Here is a 22,129-nt window from a genome sequence, read left to right as displayed (position 1 = left end):
ATTCCGAGGAGCGGTTTTTTGGAAAGTTAAAGACCAAAAGTCATTTGTTAACCGCGGATGAAGTTATAAGGTGCGTATAACTGTGTATATGTAGACACTATTTTGCCAGACACATTTGATTAGAAACAATTTGCCAGACACTCTTTGTCCCTCTTTCTCTTTCTCTCTTTGGGGAATAAGACTGTCCACAAACAAACAAGACGAGTGAATCAACGGCTAGCTAATCACGAGAAGAACGATGAACGATTACAGAAATTCGCCGACAATTAAATTCCGGGGTGACTTATTCCCTGCTCACAGATATCCTTCTATAAAGGTTTAAAAAAAGACTAGAACGCGCCAGCGTGAATGCATCAAACATTTGAATTGCTAAGGCTTACTTTCCGGCAAATAAAATGAACTGTATGTAAAAAGTGAAAGAGAAATGGCGAAAAATTCCAACTTCTAATTAAATCTTTTCTTGCGGTTTAGAATAAACTCTTCTCGAAATTGAGAATGTTTTCATTTAAGCTGTGTAAATCGAACTGAATCAGTGCATGGAACCTTGCGTTTTTTCTGTTTTTATCTTACCTGTTGTACGGAATATAAATGTGTGAAAATCTTCATTTTCAAAGAGCTTAGTCACAACTACCAAGAATACTATTTACCGACAATATACAGAGCGGGCGCAGCTGTTAGTATATTATTTCAGTATATTCTTTCAGGAAGTTATAGGTTATTGCAAGAGCCATTGTGGCTCTGTGGTTATTGATAATTTATTTTTCTTCACACACACGAACTTGTGTTGTGCTCAAGCTTTCTGATAAAGTTTTATTATTTTTTTCATACATTAGGCCCAATAAAAAAACATCAATAACTACACTGTCTACCACTTCAACGTTCTGTTAAGTTTAAGGCTACTACCCACGCAAAGGAAAATGTTGCTTAGGGCCAGAAAAATCAATTATTATTATCTTTCCGGGGCTAAAAAGACATTTTCAGAGTGATTTTAAAAACTTATCACGAGAAATATTGAATGAACAGGTGATGGTCAGTAAAGATGGATACCCAAAGGGTAGCGGGAAAAAATATGTCACAACCATTTCTTTGATCTAAACTGAGAAGGGTCCATTAAAGATAAAACGTCCAAGTTTATCCGACGTCGACTGTCAGTCACGCCGGCGCCAAACCACCCCCTTAAATTGTTCATAACGTGTCACAAATTTTGGCTAATTTACACTAACTTTGTTGGCTCTAACTCTTTCCTTGCCAGACATTGGCTTGAAAGTATTGAGGCAATCAAAATTGGTATATATTTTGACTTAAAAATGGCAAAATATGACGTCACAATTGCTGTGGAGAGTAGAAGAGTGCAAACGCCAGAAATAATAATAGTAATACAAAAAAATTACTCGTGGTTTACTGATATGTGACTACAAAGAATTAGGAGGAGGAACTCTAGTAGCTCGCCCGTATATTATAGAAAGTAGTTAAAGCTGAAATATAGTCATTATGCCAGAAAAGATCTCCATTTGCTTGAACAGAGGCCGAATGGAATCGTTGGGTTTTGATGACTTTTCTATTGTTCACGCCTGCAAGTAAGAGATGGTTAGGATGAAGTAAGACAGAAAATCCCGAAGGGACCGCTTAGGTAGATTTTGTGACATTTATTGTACAGTTATACTTTGTGTATGGAACCTTGCGTGTTTACTGTTTTTATCTTACCTGTTGTATGGAATATGCGTGAAAATCCTCATTTTCAAAGAGCGCAGTACACAACGGCCAAGAATACTATTGACCGACAATATACACAGCGGGCGCAGCTGATAGTATATTAATTATATTCTTTCAGGAATTTATAGGTTATTGCAAGATCGATAATTTATTTTTCTCCACACACACGAACTTTTGTTGTGCTCAAGACTTCTGATAAAGTTTTATTATTTTTTTCATACATTAGGCCCGATAAAAAAAAAACAACAACAACAACAATAATTGCACTGTCTACCACTTCAACATTCTGTTAAGTTTAAGGCTACTACCCACGCCAAGGAAAATTTTGCTTGGGGCCAGAAAATCAATTATTATTATCTTTCCTGGGCTATTAAGACATTTTCACGAGAAATATTGAATGAACGGATGATGGTCAGTATAGAGATGGATACCCAAAGGGTAGCGGAAAAAAAATATGTCACAACCATTTCTTTGATCTAAACTGAGAAGGGTCCATTAAAGATAAAACGTCCAAGTTTATCCGACGTCGACTGTCAGTCACGCCGGCGCCAAACCACCCCCTTAAATTGTTCATAACGTGTCACAAATTTTGGCTTATTTACACTAACTTTGTTGGCTCCAACTCTTTCCTTGCCAGACTTGGCTTGAAAGTATTGAGGCAATCAAAGTTGGTATATCTTTTGACATCAAAATGGCAAAATATGACGTCACCATTGCTGAGGTCATTCATACGTAAATTTTAAACTTTAGAATCTTCCTACAGAGAAAGCTTTAGCTTCTGTGGAATCTCGATTCAACGATTTATCTTTAGCTTTTCTAAAGATTGAATTCATCACTTTTTACTAGAATGCATTGCATTCAACCAGAGTGCACTGCGCTACTTTTAACCAGAATGCATTGCTCCACAAACAACTCAAATAAAAACACGAGGAAGTTCGGTGGGTGAGAGCGTGCATCGTACCCTTCCTAGACTCAGCGTTTTCTTTGTAGCAAATTTTCTACAGCACGGTTAGAGGTCTTACCAAATTTAAGACACGCAGGAGTCTTCCAGATGAGTACGATGGTTAACTTGGGGATTGGATTTCAATTCAAGCCTTTGACTCGTCCAGGCATTAAACTTGACGAGAAGATGAACATTTGCTCTTCGACTCCGCAACACGGGGGATATACAAATTCCAGCTTGCTATTCCTGCCATGCTATTCTTAACAACCTGTATCACTGAGCCGAAAATGGATGCGATTTTGACCATTAGCTTCAAAATTTGAATTTAAATTCGAATTTAAAACAGACCAACGAGGACAAAATTTATGTGTACAGTAGTTTTAAGCAGGTTTGTTCGCCTGTTCTCGCGTTTCTAGTTTTCTTAGATATGCACAGTTCTGAAATGAGACAATAGCTTCGTATACAAATGTTTATTACAGAAATTGTTCAGATCAGGAAATGCTGGGAGTTGGAAAAGAATCATTAACTATACCTAGCTCGAAATAACGAACATTTTGATTGTTTTCCCAAAAATTCGTTAAATCGAGGCTTTCGATATAACGAACCCTCGATATAACGAACAAATTTCCCCAGTCCCTTGGCACTTCGTTGAAGAGAGGTTCCACCGTACGAAGATCGAATCGAATTCATTAACTATCTTTCGGTCACAAAGTGACATTTATTCGTTATACAGAGGTATATTTTATGTTTTCGTTTCTGGGTTGTGTTCGTTATAACGAGGATTTCGTTAAATCGAGGCTCGTTAGTTATATCGAGGTTCTGTTCCATACATTTTATTGCAATTTTGGCGGGGCTGAAGGAAATCATTCCTTATATTGCGGGCTTCTTTATATAGTGGTTCGTCAAATCAACGTTCCACTGTAATTTTGGGTTAACTATTCGAGGGGAGCTGAACAATTTTTTCTAGTATCTCAAGTATGAGCTGAGATATGACATTTTGAATTTCGATAAATTCGTACCACAACAACGTGGTACCCCCTTATTTATATTTAACCGTTTTATTGTCCGTATGACCATTGCTATTTAATATAAACATAACACATATTTATTGTCGAAAGCCGAAGGGAAAAAAATTTGCAAAAGGAAATTCCTAACGGCACTAATCAAGAAAACAGTTTTGTGACGTCATTAAAATGTCACGTGATCATTTTTTGTTTTGCCTAAATTAGCGTTTTTGAGTCAAAAAACGAAAATTTTAGATGACACCATTTTGAGCAACTATAAATTAAAGCTCTATGTTACCGGAGAGTGTTGCTAAATGTCGTTTGTCGTGGGTAGTTGGGTAAATGTCGCTGGTAAAAATATATATATAGAAAAAAAGAGATAAAATAAAAAATAATAAGTAATAATAAGTAGAAAAAACTGAGTTGTAAAGTACTTATGAAACGAAAAATCTCCAACTCCTTGATTGTCCTTTTCGTCACGGCAGTCTTCTTCGTCATGTGGGACTTGGCTCCCCTTTCACACCATCACTGCATAAGAGACATTACATGTTTCCGATGAAGATTTATCCATACCTGAGCTATCGCCGCAAAATAAACGAAACAGGCGTAGGTTATACGTACAATTTGCAGAAAGTATGGCATCGACAGCTCTGAAACGCTGAATGGAAGTAGCTGCTCAGTATTAATCTTTATTCGATCTACAATTCCAATGACCAGCGGAGATTTCTTAACACGATGGAATGTGATCACCGTGGGAAAGGGGAGAGAAAAAGGACAATTTTGAGGTATTTCATATTTTTGGATAGAAGGCTTTCTTAAAGAAGTTATAGGCTAGCTAATAGCTTACGAAGGAACCACCTTCATGCTCAACCTCTCAAGTTAAGGCCAGATTGTATGTAAATTTTATTGCCTTACGTAAATATAATTTTCTCGATTCTCTCAAGGGGTTTAAGGCCTCGGTCAAAGGTGTGTTCTGAGCATGTGAATGATTGGCAATATCTCTCGCTAGGAGACCTAGAACAAGATGAAATTTTTCTTAAAGGTAAATCTTGAAGTTTTCATGTCCCTTGACGTTTAATTATGGCCACATGACATGTGACGTGACCAAAAATTAAAAATGAAGGAAATTGGCGAATTGCTGGCGAATTCACTTTTTTCGGATAAACAAATTGGCATTTCTGAAGGAGGATAAACATACCTAGCTTTCTACGTTTGGAATGAAAGTACGCGAAGTTCAGAATTAAAGTTTTAAATAACTCAAGATTAAATTTGGGCATTTAATTTCTTATTGAAGTGCAATGGACGGTCATTCCATACGAGAAGTGTTAAAAATATTTAATATGAATTAGAAAAATGTTATTGCTTGATTTCTTTTCTTAACCTGGCCACCAACTGGTCAATAATTTGCAATTTTTTTATCAAAATCGTCACGTGACATATCACCTGACTTATTAACACAATATTCATACCTTAAAATGTTAAGGACGGTGAGTTCTTTATGTGTGCCAAATTTTAACTCAGTGCCATCATCTATGCCAAAGTTATAGCCAATAATTCATTTTCCTCAGGTAAAAAAAACCCTTAGTCCCAGGCCTTAAACTAATGAGTGTTTTTTGTTTTGGGTTCAAAATCTTTGCTGTAACGATTCTAAATATCATTCCTTCAACTGAAAGGACGTTTCAGTCACGAATGTTGACTTTTTTGAGAAAAAGCAGTTCAGTCTCCAGTTTTCTATAGATATGTAATAGGTTTTCATAGTGTACAGAGTTCTTTTATTTTAGAGTCCGTTTGTACTAAAGGATTCGCTTATTTGCTTTGCAGACCGCGGGAAAGGGGAAAAGGACTGGCATGTACGCGGAGATTTTGATTCGTTTCATGAATTTTACAATTTTTTGCCTTTTAATTTGTAATTTTTTTTTTTTTTGGAAAACTACTTTTTAACCCACGGCATTTAGCTACACTCTATTTATGCCCATTTTTAGACCAGTTCTCGGATAAGGACGATAAACCGTAGGCCCCGTCTCACAAGCCCTTGCACATGTAATAAATCTGTGGGACGTTAAAGAACCCACACACTCTTCGTAAAGAGTAGGGCACGTAGTGCCCGGTGTAGTGGTCTATCTCACTTTCACACTCATGTATGTGGGCATCATCACTCATTCCTTCAGTACTTGTAAACTGCACCTTAAGCAGTCTGGCAAAGTCCCCCAACCAGTGTTGTAAATTATCCCTGAAAAGCCCTGTGTGGAGTGGATAATAAGATATTTACATTTACATTTAGATTTACATTTTCGAGGCGATGATGATCTGCCAAATACCACTGAATTAAATAAAAATTCGCTTGCCTAAAATTCTTAATTTGGTGCATTTTTTCAAGAAATTATTTCTTTGCCCGGTAAAACACCAAATCACTTGAAACTTTGAATTCCTGAAAAAAGAAGATTTCTTCGGGGCTCTTTATTAGCGCTGGGTGCTAACGCTCTCAAAATCTCAATAATCACAACTTTTGAACCAGTAAACAGCCGCCAACAAGGGTTATTTCGCGAAAAAATATCCAAAAATTTTGAAAATTTGTTCTTGTATTCCCCGTTATTTCAATAAAAACTACATCCCAATTAATATTATGTGCTTGTCTTGAATAAAGTATTGCCTGAACATCAGATTCTAGCCGTATTTAGGATCGTACATAATTGTCAAGAGGACGCATGGAGTCGACAACATCTTGTTTCTTTGTTGACTCAACTGATAAGGCAGTAAAATCAGGACCATCGTTAGCGGAATTCCCTGCTTATGTATTGAGAAGTAAAATACCTAATACGCAGTATTTTCCAACAACAGAATACTCATTCACTTTTATTGAGACCTATTGAGAATTTGACCAAAGGTCAGTGTCACGCAAAGACAAAGCCCGCATAGTGACTGCGTGAGTGTTTTGGTCACGCGATTGCCATGAGGTATAAAACTTGACTGAAAGATTTATGTTTCGAGACGGTTCTTTAAAAGTCTGGTTTAAAGTTGGAGAGCGGGCGTGTGATAACCTTAATGCAAACCGGGAAAATTTATTTCACGATCGCGTGAGAATTTATTTCATCTGCATGGTTCGGGAGGTTTGTTTGTTATGTTTGTTTTGTATTTTGTTACCTCTTCTGGCGCACATATCAGAGGCTACTGAGACACCATTTGTTAAGTGCCAGGAACACGGGGAGTGCAGCAGAAGGGTAAGAGCATTAGAAGACAAGTCTGGTAGTCCTAGTAGTTATTAATAGTCTCGATAAAGCCTTTCACTTTCCAAAGTTTTAGGCAAAATTATTTTTCACTTAGTGGGCGGTTTTTACAGAAACAGACAGCCTCTGAAGTAATGACTTCTCGACGAATGTAGACTATTGAGTCATTCCATATTCCTACAAGAAAACACATGGTAATTTTAATATTTTGAAAGAGGGTTAAAATTAGAATTACAAATTTGCTCTTCAGAGTAAGCCAGACAACACTGATTTTCATTCCGGCTTAAACAACCCCTGAAAAAAATATCGGAAAAAAGAGGATTTGTATAGAAAAAAACAACCTGACGCATTTTAAATAAGAACTTCTTGTCGTTGTCATATATGTTGCTTGTACTTTAAAATTTCTTTTAAAGTCAAGTGATTTGGACTTTATAATTACCAGATGTCTGACCATGACACTAAAGCTTTACCACGATCTTGACAATAAAAAAGAAAACTAGAGTGTTTTGGAGTCTTATGGCTCATTGGCAATCGACTGGAGGAGACGGATTATGAACTGAAGAACTATACAGACCGAGCAAATAACACCCTTACGAGATCTGCTGATCATGAAGAATTAGCCGGGGAACTTTACCCAATCTGAAGTAGACTAATAGTTTCAATGAATAATGAATATTTGTTTTACCCTACAGTAAAAGTAATTGATAGTGAATATTAATGAAGAGTTTTTAAAGTAACCATGAAGTACGGTACATCTCATTAATTTTAGATCCCCTCCTAAACCAGTTGGACCGTGATGTAGTTACAGCGAGAGATAACTTTGAGGTAAGATTAACACCAAAGTTTCTATTTTTTAGATGGTCAAGTGAAACTTTTATTATCACTAAAAGCCCCGATCAAGTCCTTTTGGACTTTTTTCTTGTAGCAAAATGGACTTTAAGTCTTTAATCAAGGAAACTAAGCAACAACTGAGCCCGTTGGCAATATCCCTTTTTAACGTCGCTCCCACGACTACCTCATTGATCGATCAGACTTAATTCTGTCCGTGAAAAAAATTAATGGCTTATAAAACAAACCCAGTCTTTCGTTGCGGTTAATTTTACATCCAAAATAGGTGAACCAATTGCGACCCCTCCGATCTTTAAACGAATAATTCGACTTCCTTTCTTTGTTAGTAAAAGGGGCTCTCCATCTGATCCCCGTTACTGAACCGATTTTTTTTTTTTTTTTTTCACACGCATGACTTGCAAAAATCCCGCAATTTCGAGGCCTCATATCTCCATTTTAACGATCGCGACGAATTCTCGTTAACCTCATAGTTTAAAATAGTTCGGCATTATTGTTTATCGATTTAAGACGTTGTTGATTTACATGACAAATTGGACTGCGATTTTAAGTATGCATTCATTAAGAAAAGTGCGTCTCCCTCGTTTATTTTTGCCATTCAGTGCCACGATATACTCTTTATTTCCTCTTTCTCACGAACATTATTGATCCATCTTGTTTTTCTGGAGGGTCGTCCGAATGGGGCGCTTCAAAATGTCAGTTAAAAGTTTGATTATTTGTCAGCTTATAATCAACTACACCCTCTTTGAAAATTAAGTTAAGCAAAATATCGCCTTGTTTGAACATTTTTTGACTCAAACTACCAATTTGTTCCCGAGTAGTCCTTGGCGCATGGCGAAGTAAACTCAGCGGGATCTCTAAACATCGTTTGGTCATAAATTCTGATTTCGTTTTTAGTGCTTTGGAGTAAAGTTGATCAAGCTTTTTTATTTGCTCGAAGAAGGTGTCCTTCAATGTGTTTTGCTTTTACTGAACAAGTCAACAGTCTCTTTAGAATGCTGTAGAAGCAACTTTTTCAGTTGTTTAATCAAGTTGTTTAATCAAGCCGTTTTCAATTTGCCACCTATTTCAAAATGAATAACCGCGCTGTTTAATTGTCAAATTTTAAACAATAATACATGTGGTTTTGCGGTTAGGGGATGAAGATACTATTATAAAAATAAATAGAATTAATAGAATGTTATAAAGCAACGACTAACTGAATCATTTTAGTTAGAAATGTCTACCACCAGTGTGTCGCTGTGGGTGAAACTATGTTCAATCTATATTTAGCTCCTTTATTACTTTCGAGTGGCATAGTAGCCATTCATTTCAAAATTGAAAAAAACACTACTTCAGAAAGGCCAATAGCCATCTGGCATTGAACAAAAAATATCCGCCCGACTAATAATGTTATTTGCTTCCAAAGAATTATATATTATTTGTTTGCAGCTGTGGGTGCAATTTTACGTAAACACAGCCCACGCATGCGATTATTGACGTCCAGTTTTTCCTTGTCGCGTGACATGTCATTATGACAAGGCCTTTCAATTCAAAATTTTATAGAAGGTACCTCAGAGGAGTATAAATAATAGCCATCTGGCTCTAAAAAAAATTCCCGGCATATAATGATTTACTATAAAGAATTACTGATATAACAAAGCGCGCGTGCTTACCCTATATCAGTCCTATTGAGCCGCTATGAACAAAATCTTCATTATTTTACGTACGCCCGTGCGTAAATAACAAAGAGTTTTTTTCCTGATTACGTGTTCAAATGTGTTTCTCGTCTCTTTTCCTAAGTACTAAGTACCCAAAATCGATGGCAATAATGAAAAACTTGCTAGCATTTTTGGAATTGAGCTTCAAACACAAACCAAAGCAAAAGCAGTGAAGATGTTTCGCAAATAATACAGCCTGAATCGTTGAAAGTCTGCCGTAAAGACTGACATTCAGCTGGAAAAGACCACAAATTGCTCTGTGTCGGGAAATATCCAATTTGTATAAAGTGTCTTCCCTTTTAAAACAAGTTAATTATAAAAAAATAAGCTCGGCTCATACTCGGCGTAAAATCCTCGGAACCTCACGAGTGACGTCGGCAATTAATAGAAAGAAGCCAGGTGAGAAGTCAACACGATAGAACCAAGGAAAATAAGAGCTAGAAAACAAAGAAAAACTTCACAGGTTTTTACACCGAGGATGACCCGTAAGCTTAATAGCGAAAAATTATGCACTTTTGTTATCGCCGAACAATCCCGACCTTCTGAAGCAGGAAAATTTATCTTGCAATAACAAGACAAATTACACAAGAAGACATAAATTTATTACTCACAAAGACTACTGCTGCCAGTTCTTATCAAGAGACCGTAATGACCAGCAATTGTTCGTAAATGAATAGAAATTAAGAAGGATGACAGTCATCTTCCCTAAAAAACAAGTTTTCTGGATTTCGCCGGGCAAAACATAAACATCTTTCTCAGCTTTACAGAAAGAATTTTTTTTTTTCAAACTAGACGATTGTGGCGTGTTTGTAACGAGCCAATAAAGGAGTTTGTTTTTCTATGTCGCGCGTTACGAGAATTTTGTAGTTAATCAAAAAGCCAGCATTTTTGTCATCTATGTTAGAACCTAGAGTTGCTCTCGGCTGCGCCTTGAGCAACTCTTACGCATCTTTCGTGCTCTCCCAACGTCCTGCGTGCATCCATAACTCGACATACGCACGCTAAGCATGAACAAATTCTAATTATACTAACAGGCAGTTAGTTATTGAAAATTTAATATTTTGTTTCACAGGCACGACGTTTTTTGTGCTTAAGCCTACTGATAAAGTATTATTTTCTTTCACATATTTGGCCCAAAACAAACAACTACACTACCATGACTCCAAAGTTCTATTAACTCTAAGACTAGTAACCACGCAAAGAAAAATATACAGCTAAACGCGTCATATTTTGCCCGTTGCCGGAAAAAAATAAGTTAAAGCCGTCTCATTATTATTATTATTATTATTATTATTATTATTATTATTATTATTATTATTATTATTATTATTATTGTATAATAAAACAAAAATGATAAATATAGCCACCAGAGCAACATTTTACTGGCATCAGTTTTGTTGTAGAAATAGGAATTGGGATAGCCCAGACTTAATGAAACTTGATTTTTTAATAATTCAAAGTAATTCAATAAGTCAAGCAGCCAATTGTTAATTGCCAGTATACGTAGCGAGATTTACAATTCTACATTGAAAAAGACAAATAAAGTTTCCATTAGTATTATTATTACTATTATTAATATTATTATAAATTTTATCTTCCTGGATAACGATAAATATTGAATGGACGGATGATGGTCAGTAGAGACGGATGCCCTAAGGGTAGCGGAAAAAAAAATATTTCTCAAGCTCTTTGATCGAAAGTAAGTGGTCCATTAATGGTGAAACGTCCTTTTGTCCGACGCCAACACGACTGAACAGTTTTAGTAGCGACCTAGCGTAGTCCAACCAAATTTCATTGCATTTGTAATGCTTTTAGGATGCCATTCAGTAAAGACAAACATCTTTAACATGGACTATTCATCATGCGTTAAGTGACTGAAGCCACTTTAAGCGTCGTGTGCTTGTTAGTCTATTAGCCCTGTGCCTACATAGTCAAGTTACTAAAAGGAATGTATCAGGGCGAAAAGGTAAATACTTAGATGTGGAAAACACGCAATAGCTTACAGAAATTGGCGACATGACATGATGAGCGGGGAAAGGGGGCGGGCGCGTCGCAATATCAGACCACTATGTTTGCCCTGTATTTTGTCACTCATCGTCAACCGTATAGTTACTGAGTATTCAGTGATGTACTCAGTGCGTGGCATGAGTATTTTATCAGTATGCGAATTTTTCTGAGTACGTTTCATTGTGTCGGAATGGAAATGGACCAGTTCTAAATAAAATGTAAGATGATGTTGTACGACAGCATCGACCAAATACATGTATTTTGTTTCGTGTCCCTGGCTATTGTGCGCCAATACTGAAGCAAAAAAAGTGATTACAGAGAGCAAGAAAATCAAATTATAAGACTATCTATTCAAGTTTATTACATTTTTCTCGATCTTTGAGATATCTTACTAGCGCCTATCTGAGCTACCCACGTTTAATAGGAAAATTGATAACTGTGGGGGGCCCATTTTTTAATTTGTGCGGCTTGTCTCTTAATACTACACCTACTGAGAAAGGCTTATCGATTGAAAGATTGTCTACCAATTAAACATTCAGTATGCTTACATTTACATTCAGAAGAAAGAAGATAGTTTTCAGTAAAATTTTTTTTTTTTTCTTTTTTTGCGCACAAAATTCTCTTGACGTTGAAGGGAGTTCGATTGAGTAAAATACAATGTCAGTTAGTCAACAGAATATTTTATACGTCAATCTGGTTGCATTTACGTTTGTCGTATGGTTTTAAATTTAAAATAGAATTTATAAAAAGACAATTAGAGCTAATGGCGCTAATGGCGAAAAAGCGGCCTCAGTCAATTTTTATTGAGTTCCACTGACGGCAAGAGTACATTTGATTAAAATCTCCCTCTAACAGTTTTAAAGTTGATTACTTGCTTTGCGTAGGCCAAACACCTAATATTGCGCTTTCGATTTCCCCCTCACCTGTAACAACCCAAAAACCAGAGAAAAAAATCACTTATTACTGGCCCTCTAAGATTCTAGAACTGCGCCTCTCACTTTGGAAGCAGGCAGGTAGGTGATTGAAACCGGAAAGTTATTGCCTAGCGCTAAAGGTTAGAGAGACCCACGCTATGTTTCAAGCGGTTAAAAGACCAGTAGAAATCGTGAAACGATGGCTTAATTTCAAAGCTATCTTCCTGGGCGGGCCAAAGCGTGAGAAATTACACATCGTTTATGTAGAACACACACATGTATACTTGAATCTTGAACAAATTAACACTTTTGTGCTTTAGGTGTTTGAATTTTTTCTTGGATTCTTGGGGACCTCCAGAGATAGTTAAAGGGTGGCGAAATTTATGTTAGAGTACAGCATTCTGCGGTAATATAACAGAATCGTTATTAGAGTCGACCCCCTAATGTTGAAGCGTAACTCTATTAATGTTCATTCAAACACTGGACAGCTCGCACTGCGAATTTGGCGCTTGTCAAAAGTGAGCACCGACTGGCCGTATAGGTGATTTTGGAAATATTTTTAACGGTTTCCGGCTAAAGGCCCACGCGTGCTTCGATCGTCCTCAATATCGAATGAGTGCAGTTTGTATCGCAAAATTGTGAAAAACTGCATTCTGTCAGAGGTCTGTATGAAACAAACAGCGCCTCATAGTACTGTTTCACCTCAGATTTGATGTATAAAAAGGATGAAAGGTTGGTTTACACACCCCAGATTTGTTGGCAAGATTTTGTAAAGTAAACTTGTCGAACCCAAAAAATTCGGCCTGATTTGTTTTCCAAGAATTTGTTTACCAGGCCTAATCTACTGTGATCAAGAACCATTATGGCTTTTACCTGTGATAGAAAATGATTGCTCTTTTTTTGCTAGTACATATATAGACTATTTGCTCTATGGCTCAAACGTGATAATTCTTGGAGATCTTATCTGTAATCGTATTGGAGGGGATCCTGAAGGTAATGCACAGAGCGATTTTCGTTCGACTTTTGGTCTATCACAACTCGTCAAAACCGCAACAAGAGTGACTGGAAAATCCAAGTCACTTTTAGACGTTGCTTTGACAGCGAACGAGAATACCATTGATGCTTGTGACGTGATACAGTCTGCAATTAGTGACCACAGTTTAGTGAGCTTAACACTCAAATTAAAGACACCGAGACCAAGGATTTCGTTTGTGACCTAGGGAAGTTATAAAAACTATGACCATGATAGTTTTATTGAGGATCTGGCTAATGTTCCTTTCCATATAGTTAATCTTTTTGACGATCCTGACGACCAAGTACATGCGTTTAACTGCCTTTTCCAATATGTTTTGGACAATCATGCTCCCATCAAACAAATTAAGATTCATTCAAGACCTAACCCATTAGTGTCAACGGAGATCAAAGGAATAATGAACATGCGTGATATGTGGCACAAAAGGGCTACGAAGACCAACGACAATTACACTGGAATGCATATCGCCATTTTTGTCGGGGAGTTAAACGTGAAATCAGGCTGGCCGAAAAAGAACTTGTTCGCTCTGAAATTCTTAAATCGAATTGTAAAACCAATTCGAATTGGAAAATTCTCAATCGATACATTCCAAGGAAGAATACTCCATTAGCCACTGTCGAAAATCCTCTTCTCCTAGCAAACAAATTCAATGAATTTTATGCAAATGTAGGTACAATGACAGCTTTGAAAGCCACAAAGCTTGCCAAGGAACACAATTTTAACATTCAGGACAGAGGGATTTGATCCGTGCTAATCTGATCGCAACTCCTGTCCAAACAATGCATTTCAACCCATTACCACAGGCGATGTGATTAAGATTATTAAGAGTTCTACCTTCAAATAAAGCTCCCTGTTGTGATAAAGTTAACGCCAAAATCCTTAAAGACAGCTCACCAGTTATCGCTCCCATTATAACAAGTCTTATTATCAACTCCTTTACTTTGAGTACTTTTGCACTTCCATGGAAGAGAGCAGAAATCGCTCCAATTTTTAAGTCCGGGAACAGTGAAGAGCCTGTGAACACGAGGCCACTTCTGCCTATTTTACCTCAAGTATGCAAATGAGCGGCTCACTTGCAGTTTACCAATTTCCTCGATTCAAACAATGTCATACATCACCTGCAAAGTGGAAATAGAAAACTTCACTCAACCGAGTCTGCGCTACATCACTTCACTTATGAATTGCTTAATAACATGGATCAAAAGAAGTTATCTGTTATTCTTCTTTTTGACATGTCCAAAGCTTTTGATAGCATTCGACACGATCTAATGTTACGTAAACTTCGCAAAGCTGGTGCATCTGAGTCTGCGTGTGCCTGGTTCGAAAGCTATTTATCGCAATGTCAACAAGTTCTTAAATTTCAGAATACTGTATCTGATCCCTTACCCGTTACGGTTAGGGTACCACAAGGATCCATCATGGGTCCGGTGTTGTTTACATTGTATGTAAACGACCTCTTTCGAGTTCCAAAACATCGCGAACTACTCGGCTATGTGGATGACACCAAACTCTTCCTTGGGTTCCCCCCAGCGAACTTAACGACGTTATCTCTGCAGTAAACGAAGATCTTAAGGAAATGTCGATTTGGTGCTGTAGAATTTCGCTGCTCATTAACCTGAAAAAAAACAAAGCTCCTTCACGTGGGCGTTCCACAACTCATGAGGACATACCCCCTTACCAAGTGCGACAATGCTGGGAACTCAAATCAAGCCTGTAACAGTTGCAAAGGACCTGGGGGGTGTATATAGATTGTCATCTTAACTTTAACGAACATATTACTAAAACTGCCTCTGACTGTATGTTTAAACTAACGAGAGTTAATAGGATAAAGCATCTCATAGATAAAAAAAAACATTGATCTATCTTATAAATGCTTTCGTCTTCAGCAAATTATTTTACTGTTCGACGGTATGGAGTAGCACGAGCAAGAAGAACGTTAGAAAACTTCAGCTAGTTCTAATCAGAACTATGCCTGCAGAATCGTAGCTGGTTTAAGAAAGTACGATCATGTTTCAGAAGCCCTGAAGTCCCTTAAATGGCTTAACGTATAAATTGCTTTTAAACGACCTAGTGATGGTGTAAAAACGCTTAAAGAACCTCACACCTGGTTACCTCCACGGACGCTCTCAATATCGTGCAAAAACTCACCAAAGGGACACTAGACAGAATAATGACCTTACGTTGCCTCGGTATAGGCTGGCCACTGGCCAAAAGACTTTCACCTACAGTGGGGCAAAACTGTACAGTAATATAGCTAAAGATATAAGAGACACGGGAAATCTGAACGTTTTTTAAAAAGAGAATTTTTAATATCTTTTTAATTCATAGATAGTTTTTTTTATCATCGAAATGTAAAATAATAGTGACAATATCACGCGCACTTCAAACTAAATCAATTTACAGTCGGTTTAATTTGATCTTCATGAAAACTCTGAAATATTATTACAAATAAACTAATGAGAAACTAGTTAACTGTTTAACGATAGTGAAACTTTAAGGTTTTTAAGGGTGAAAACCTTTCATATCTAGTTCATTTACCGTGGCCAAGAGCAGTTAACAGGATGTAAAGTGTTTTAAATTTAGGGTCTTGGAAATGCCATTTCAAATTTTAGAGAGTTACCAAAACAATTAGAAGTCAAAATTTAAAGTCTCTAGTTTTTACTTTTTGACTAGGAGATAACGCCCCGCACTATTACGATTTTGATTTCAAACTGACTTCAGACGCAAAAATTCAGCCAGTTTTTTTAAAATACAGGCGGGAAGACTTTTTCTTACCATGGTCACGTGTTGGTCACGCTCAACGCCCAATTGTTATGCTCTGATTGGTTCAAATTTGACAGGTGAGTTCATGCGTAAAATTTATGCAGCATCTTGAAAGTTGTTTACCTTTGACAACTGAAGCTAGCAGAGTTTTGAGTCAGCTTGTGATGTTTTTAACCGTCTTTTTCCACTGGATGTACAAAATGAAATACAGCTGCTATCAAGAGTCTTCTCTTGTTCATGGCTGGTTTGTTTATTGTTTTTTTGGTTGAGAAATGCGTTGCTTGTCAAAGCCGATAATCCAATTTCGGATGACATAGTTTTTGTTTTTCACCTTGCTGGATGCGTACAAGAATTATAAAGGCTTAAGCGATCCTTGCCTTAGTTGATAGCTTTCAGGAGCTGCATCTCGAAATATGGTAAGCCTGAGAAATTATTGTATTTATATCTAATTTCATGAAGTCCAGCCGCGCAGTTTATGAAGCTAGTTTATGCACGTTTGTATTAACATTTGACTGAGACACTGATCTGACCTGTTCTAGTATGAGGTTTGATATAAGTTTAAGCTTACAGAACTTTAAAAAGCCTTTAGTCGATATTAATTCACCGTAAATACAAAGAAAAGACAATCCGAAGAATATTTAGTTATAATTTTGGCTGTAGAAAGAAAGCTTTGAGCGATTTTCTTGTCATGAGTTCATCTTTGAAAACAGCAAATCACTGGGAAACCGGCGGCTTAAAACATAAAACTTAATCTTTATGCTTACTAGTAAAGACTTGAGGATTCTTAGAGACACTTAAATACTCATTTGTTTTCGTGAATGAAAATTGTTGTCTCTGTAAATGTTCTACCGAATTATATTTCTTTATTGATTGTTGGTAGTCTCAAAAGTGTAATTTTCATCGCTTTGCCGTTTGTTTTCAGCCGATTATAAACATCGCTTGTAGGAGAACTTAAATTGCCGAGCATATCAAACGCTTTTTAAGATTACAAATCGTTATAAAACCATTAATAAAAAACAGACTCAATAAATGTTTTATCACGTTGAAGCGTAACTCTTTTAAAATTTCTTCGCAAATTTGGCGCTTGTCAAAAGTTCGAACCGGCTGGCCGTATAGGTGATTTTGGAAATTTTTTGAACGGTTTCGCTAATTAAAAGTCCACGTAAGCTTCGATGGTCCTGAATATTGAATGAATGCAATTTGTCTTGAAAAATTGTGAAATACTGCATTTTGTACGAGGTCTGTATGATAAAAACAGCGCCTCATAGTACTCTTTCTCCTCAGATGTGGTGTACAAAAAAAAATAAATAAAAGATTGGTTTGCACGCACCCAGATTTATTGGCAAGAATGTGTAAACTTGTCGAACGCAAAAAAATTTGGCCTGATTTGTTTCCAAGAATTTTTTTTGCACGCCTTACCTACTGTGATCATGCCAAGAGCCATTATTGCTCTTAAATGTGACCGAAGACTATTTTTTGTTTTACATATAAGGGTATATCAACTCGATACAAGATTTGTTTCACTCCAAAATCACTTAGCTTTTCCCTCAAAAGTCACATGAATGTGTCCTTAAGTTAACTGATTTGTGGAATACAAAATTATTGTTTGAGTTAAAGGGGCTATGTCACCCCACACGCATGCGCGAGCCAATGAAAACAAATTTGAAAAAGTCCGCCCGACTTTTTCAAGTTGTGTCGGAGATTTTGGAAGGCTGTTTTTATCTGTCTAAATCTCAGCCATCGTTCGATACTTAGCGAAATTTTGTATTAAGAATCGTTCTATGGCGATTACAGAATAATTTTTTGGCGTTATTTTGAAATTGTTTGCCTGTGGAATGTTTTTACGTGGATTTACTGTGTCCTCTTATCAGCGGCCGTTGTAATGGCAGAGTTAATGACGGCTACTCCACAATGAGTGACGGAATCTTTGATGGAATCTTCCCTATAGTCCACAGAACCTTTCTTTTGAGTTATTTTAGAGGCTGCTGGCTCTTGGATTTTTCTTGTGCTCGAAGTATGTGGACATATAATGAAGCGGCTATCGAGTTGGCGGCGGCCGTTTTTTGTAAACGATTACAAGAGCATCAGGCCATGAGTTTCGTGACAAAACTAAACTCCTGGCGAAGGAAACAATATAAAATTCGGCTAGATTCCTTCTTGTATTTATCTGGATTCACGGCAAAGATAAACATGACCGTTTGCTCGTCCAGATTGTTCTCAACGGACTTAGAGAGGCACCTTAGTACGAGTTAGATCCTGTAAATGCCATGTTTTTGAACTGTTTGTGTTCGAGCATATTTTTGGAAAATAGCAGAGTTTACTTTTCCTTTTTATCAACGGACTGCTTATAGTGGAGTAGTATACCAATGATGCTTGGTTCTGTTTTTCTCGACGTCGCAGTGATTCGGCACGATCAAACAATTTTGCGCGATAATGTATGTTTCCCTAAAATGAAAACAAAGACTTGATGTCTCTTGTTCTATCAGCATCTAAATTATAAAATCACCAACGACAGACAAGTCTAACAGTCTTGGTCTTTATCTTCGGTCTAGCGTCTTTTGTAGCTCGTTTGTAAAATACAACTTCGATTTATTTTGTTGAATAAGACAATATGTTGTTGTTGAATTTTTGTTTGCGCTCTATTTTATGAATGGCATGCGTTTTTACTTCAAAACTACAAGTAGAATTGTCGTCACAATTTTATTCTTGATCTAGCATAACCAGAGAAGAAACGTTTCGTAAATTCTATCGAAATATCCCTTATCTAAACCCATTTCGCTTGTTAACCTCTCTAAATTCGGAGCCTTGGATGTGACAGAGAACAAGGAGAAAGTCACGCGTTAGAAACAATAGAATTTTGACAGTTGAAAGTAATTTGCATAACCTCAGAGCCTTGCTCTCCAGCTGACATAGCCCCTTTAAGTTATAAATTTATCAATGGGAGCTTCGCTTTTAGCCGTGGCTAAATCTATATATTAGGGACTTGTCGGAAATTAGCAGGGGGGGGGGGGGGGGGTGGAAACAGAGGGAGGGTCACAACTTTTTGAGACAGCAGAAAAGGGAGGGGTCATAAAAATGGGCCATTAAAAGGGGGAGGGTCATGCAAATATGGGTCCGTGATCATGTAGAGGTTCACACACAGAAGGAAAAAGACGTTCTTAGTTTTGTAAAAAAAAACTTGGGAGAAAAAGGAGAGTCCAGTGATCAGATGTCAGAATCAGAATCGGACTCTTAATGCTGTCATCTAAAATGTACGTATATGACATTACAAAGAACAGATTAGAAATATATTTTGAGCTTTCATAATACTTACTCACCCTAGTGTATTGCAAGAACTAGATTTTATCATTTATTCAAGAGGGGGAGGGTCATGATATTTTAGGCCAAGGTCAAGGGGAGGGTTAGCAAATTTCACTCCCATTGCAGGGATGGGTAACCTCATTTCCGAACCCAAATTTAAAATTCCCACCCCCCTCCACCCCTGACAGGTCCCTTACCGTGAAATTAAAGTAATATTAATTTTTGATGCAGCCCCGAAAAGCAGCTTGGCGAGCCGCAAAAGAAGAATCTCAGACCGAAATGAGATAAATGCAAAGATAACTCAAGACTCAAAGTGATGGAGCTAATTAAGTGTTTAAATTTTCTCCTCATTCGCCATCCGTTCAGCAAATAACTATTCATCTTGGCGCAGTAATTATAAAGTCTGCTTGGCTGATTTCATTTTTAACTTTCTTTTAAATTTCAGCGCAGGGAAAGAAAATATCACTGAAGCGCAAGTCATATTTCAGGTAAGTCAAATAAACTTGAGTAGAATAAAATGATTGACTTTCTAGTCAACCCTCACATCTGTATTGGAAACTCACAATTCCTATTCCTTAAATGAACTAAACAAAACCTCCTGGCTGTGCATATAAAGAAAATCGAATTGAATCACTTGACTGCCTTTGTAGGCGTCAAAATCGGGGTGCCAGAAGTATTAAATAATAAAAAAAGACGAAGAATATTATTATTAACTTCATTTCAATCCAAGAAACAGAAATCGAGGAAATGTGGAAGGCTGTAATTTAGAGAGAGAAGTTCGATTAAAAATTTGGCCTTTTTCCTAGGAATGGTAAACTCAGACTGCTGAGGGAGGTTAAAAACTAACTCGCGTTTACATGTAACCTTTAATACAACCTCGCCATCCCTGGGCGAATTTCCTGAAGATTAATTAATGGTCACCAAGCACGTAAACACAAAAATGGACGGCTAACCGAACGTGTTTTCGCGGATAGTACTCTTCTACTTTTACTCAGTTGCTGCTGTGGTATGGCTTTCACTGATACAAAGCCTCCGCCAAAGGCATGTTTGGCATGAATTTGATGTGACACGATGTTGTAATCTTAAATACTTGTAAATACCCAGTATTCGCTGTAGTTTTGGCCTTATTGTACCCATACACAAAAAAGATGATCAATTGAACGTCGATTTTACCGAGGCATTACTCTGCTCTCAGCGAGAGGTAAGCTCTTTCAACTATCCTTGATAAAAGATTGTACGTCTACATGAAGGCGGTTTCAGAAAAAATGCATGGCACAGATGACCGCATCTCTACTTGAAAAGCACTTATTGACAAGTATGTAAAATCTATGCCAAAGAAAAAACAAAATCTCATCTTTTCATGCTTCATTGATTTTAGAAAAGCTTTCGATCTTACAACTTGAGAGAAACTATTCGACAAACTGAGAAGAGGAGAAAACCGAGGGCTTTTCTTAGAAGTATTGATTTCTATGTACTCAAACGACAAATCGGTGGTCAAAATTCCCAACAAATTAACCCTTTTTTTTCCTTGCCACTCCAGGATAAAGCAAGGTTACATGTTATCACCTACTCTCTTCAACTTTTATCCCAGTGATCTACCTAAAGTACCGAATTCTTCAGCAATTTCAGCGAACATATTTCTAGGAGAAAAATTTATAAATTGTCTCTTAAGGTGGCTCCGTAATTAATACAAGAGCATTTAGCTGTGACAAATTTTCCGTCATAACTTTTTGGTTTTTAACGCGATGGCTGCGAAACTTTGCAAAGAATAACAGACATCATTCGGCAGTAATACGAAATATTCCGATTTCATTGATGGTAAATATTTCTTGAGAAATTAGTGCTTAAAAGGACCCTACTGTTCAAAGAAAATCGCGTCTAGTAAAAAATTTTGCTGATATTTTTTACTGAAATTTCTGGTATCGGCTTTAATTGATATAATAAATATGCCAGAAGAATTTCAGAAAAATCGTTGGAGCAGAAGTCCGTAACTAAAAGTCGCTCAAAATTCAGCTGTGAAATTGTTTTGGAATTTCAAAAATAAATTACCATCAGGAAGAAGGAGCCACTAGTTTGAATTTTCGGGACAAGTAAATTCAACGTTTGCTAATTCTTAAAACAAGAGCCGATTGCCTATCGTGCCATTCTTTAAAAAGTACTTTTTAATTTTAGAAGCACTATAAATTGCTCCAAACCTTGTTCTGAAGTAGAATGACTTGTTCTTCGACATTTTTAAAATATCCCTTGGCAGTTTTGGCTCAAACTCCTGCTGCATATATTTTGTTGTATTGCAATACATTTTCAACGACTTTTACTGCTGTTCGTTGCTTCCAACTCAAGAAAAAAGTATTGAGATTGGACGCTTCCTCGTATCAGAGCTCAGACAGAACTGTCCAGCACCTTTGTTTATGACTACAAAATGAGCACGGGCGGCGGTTCTGCGAGGAATTCGCACCTCAGCCAGGGGGGACGAATGACAATCACTTTTTTTTCGTGCAGGCGGACAGAAAATCCATACATCAACTTTTGTTTAAAACCTCTCTACAGCGGCCACTTTCTTCTGTCCCCAAGGTGCAGTGGCCGCGGTAGAGAGGTTCAACTGTATTACTTTCAGGAAAAACTAGGGGTGTTTTGCCTATAAATAGAAATAAAATTAATTGGCAGATTGTGCAAATCAAGCAT

At 37.1% G+C, this 22,129-nt stretch overlaps 1 long non-coding RNA gene across 1 annotated transcript; it reads left to right on the top strand.

The window, feature by feature from the left end:
• Positions 1-43: 43 nt before the first annotated feature.
• LOC140941253 (uncharacterized) lies at positions 44-19,938 on the top strand. Its single transcript, XR_012166437.1, has 3 exons — positions 44-70; positions 7,654-7,709; positions 19,893-19,938. It is a non-coding gene; the product is annotated as an uncharacterized lncRNA (long non-coding RNA).
• The last annotated feature ends 2,191 nt before the right edge of the window (positions 19,939-22,129 follow it).

Source organism: Porites lutea, chromosome 6 (assembly GCF_958299795.1).
Source record: "Porites lutea chromosome 6, jaPorLute2.1, whole genome shotgun sequence".
NCBI lineage: Eukaryota > Metazoa > Cnidaria > Anthozoa > Scleractinia > Poritidae > Porites > Porites lutea.
Note: the sequence above shows the minus strand (reverse complement) of the source record. Positions and strands in the feature narration are given on the sequence as shown.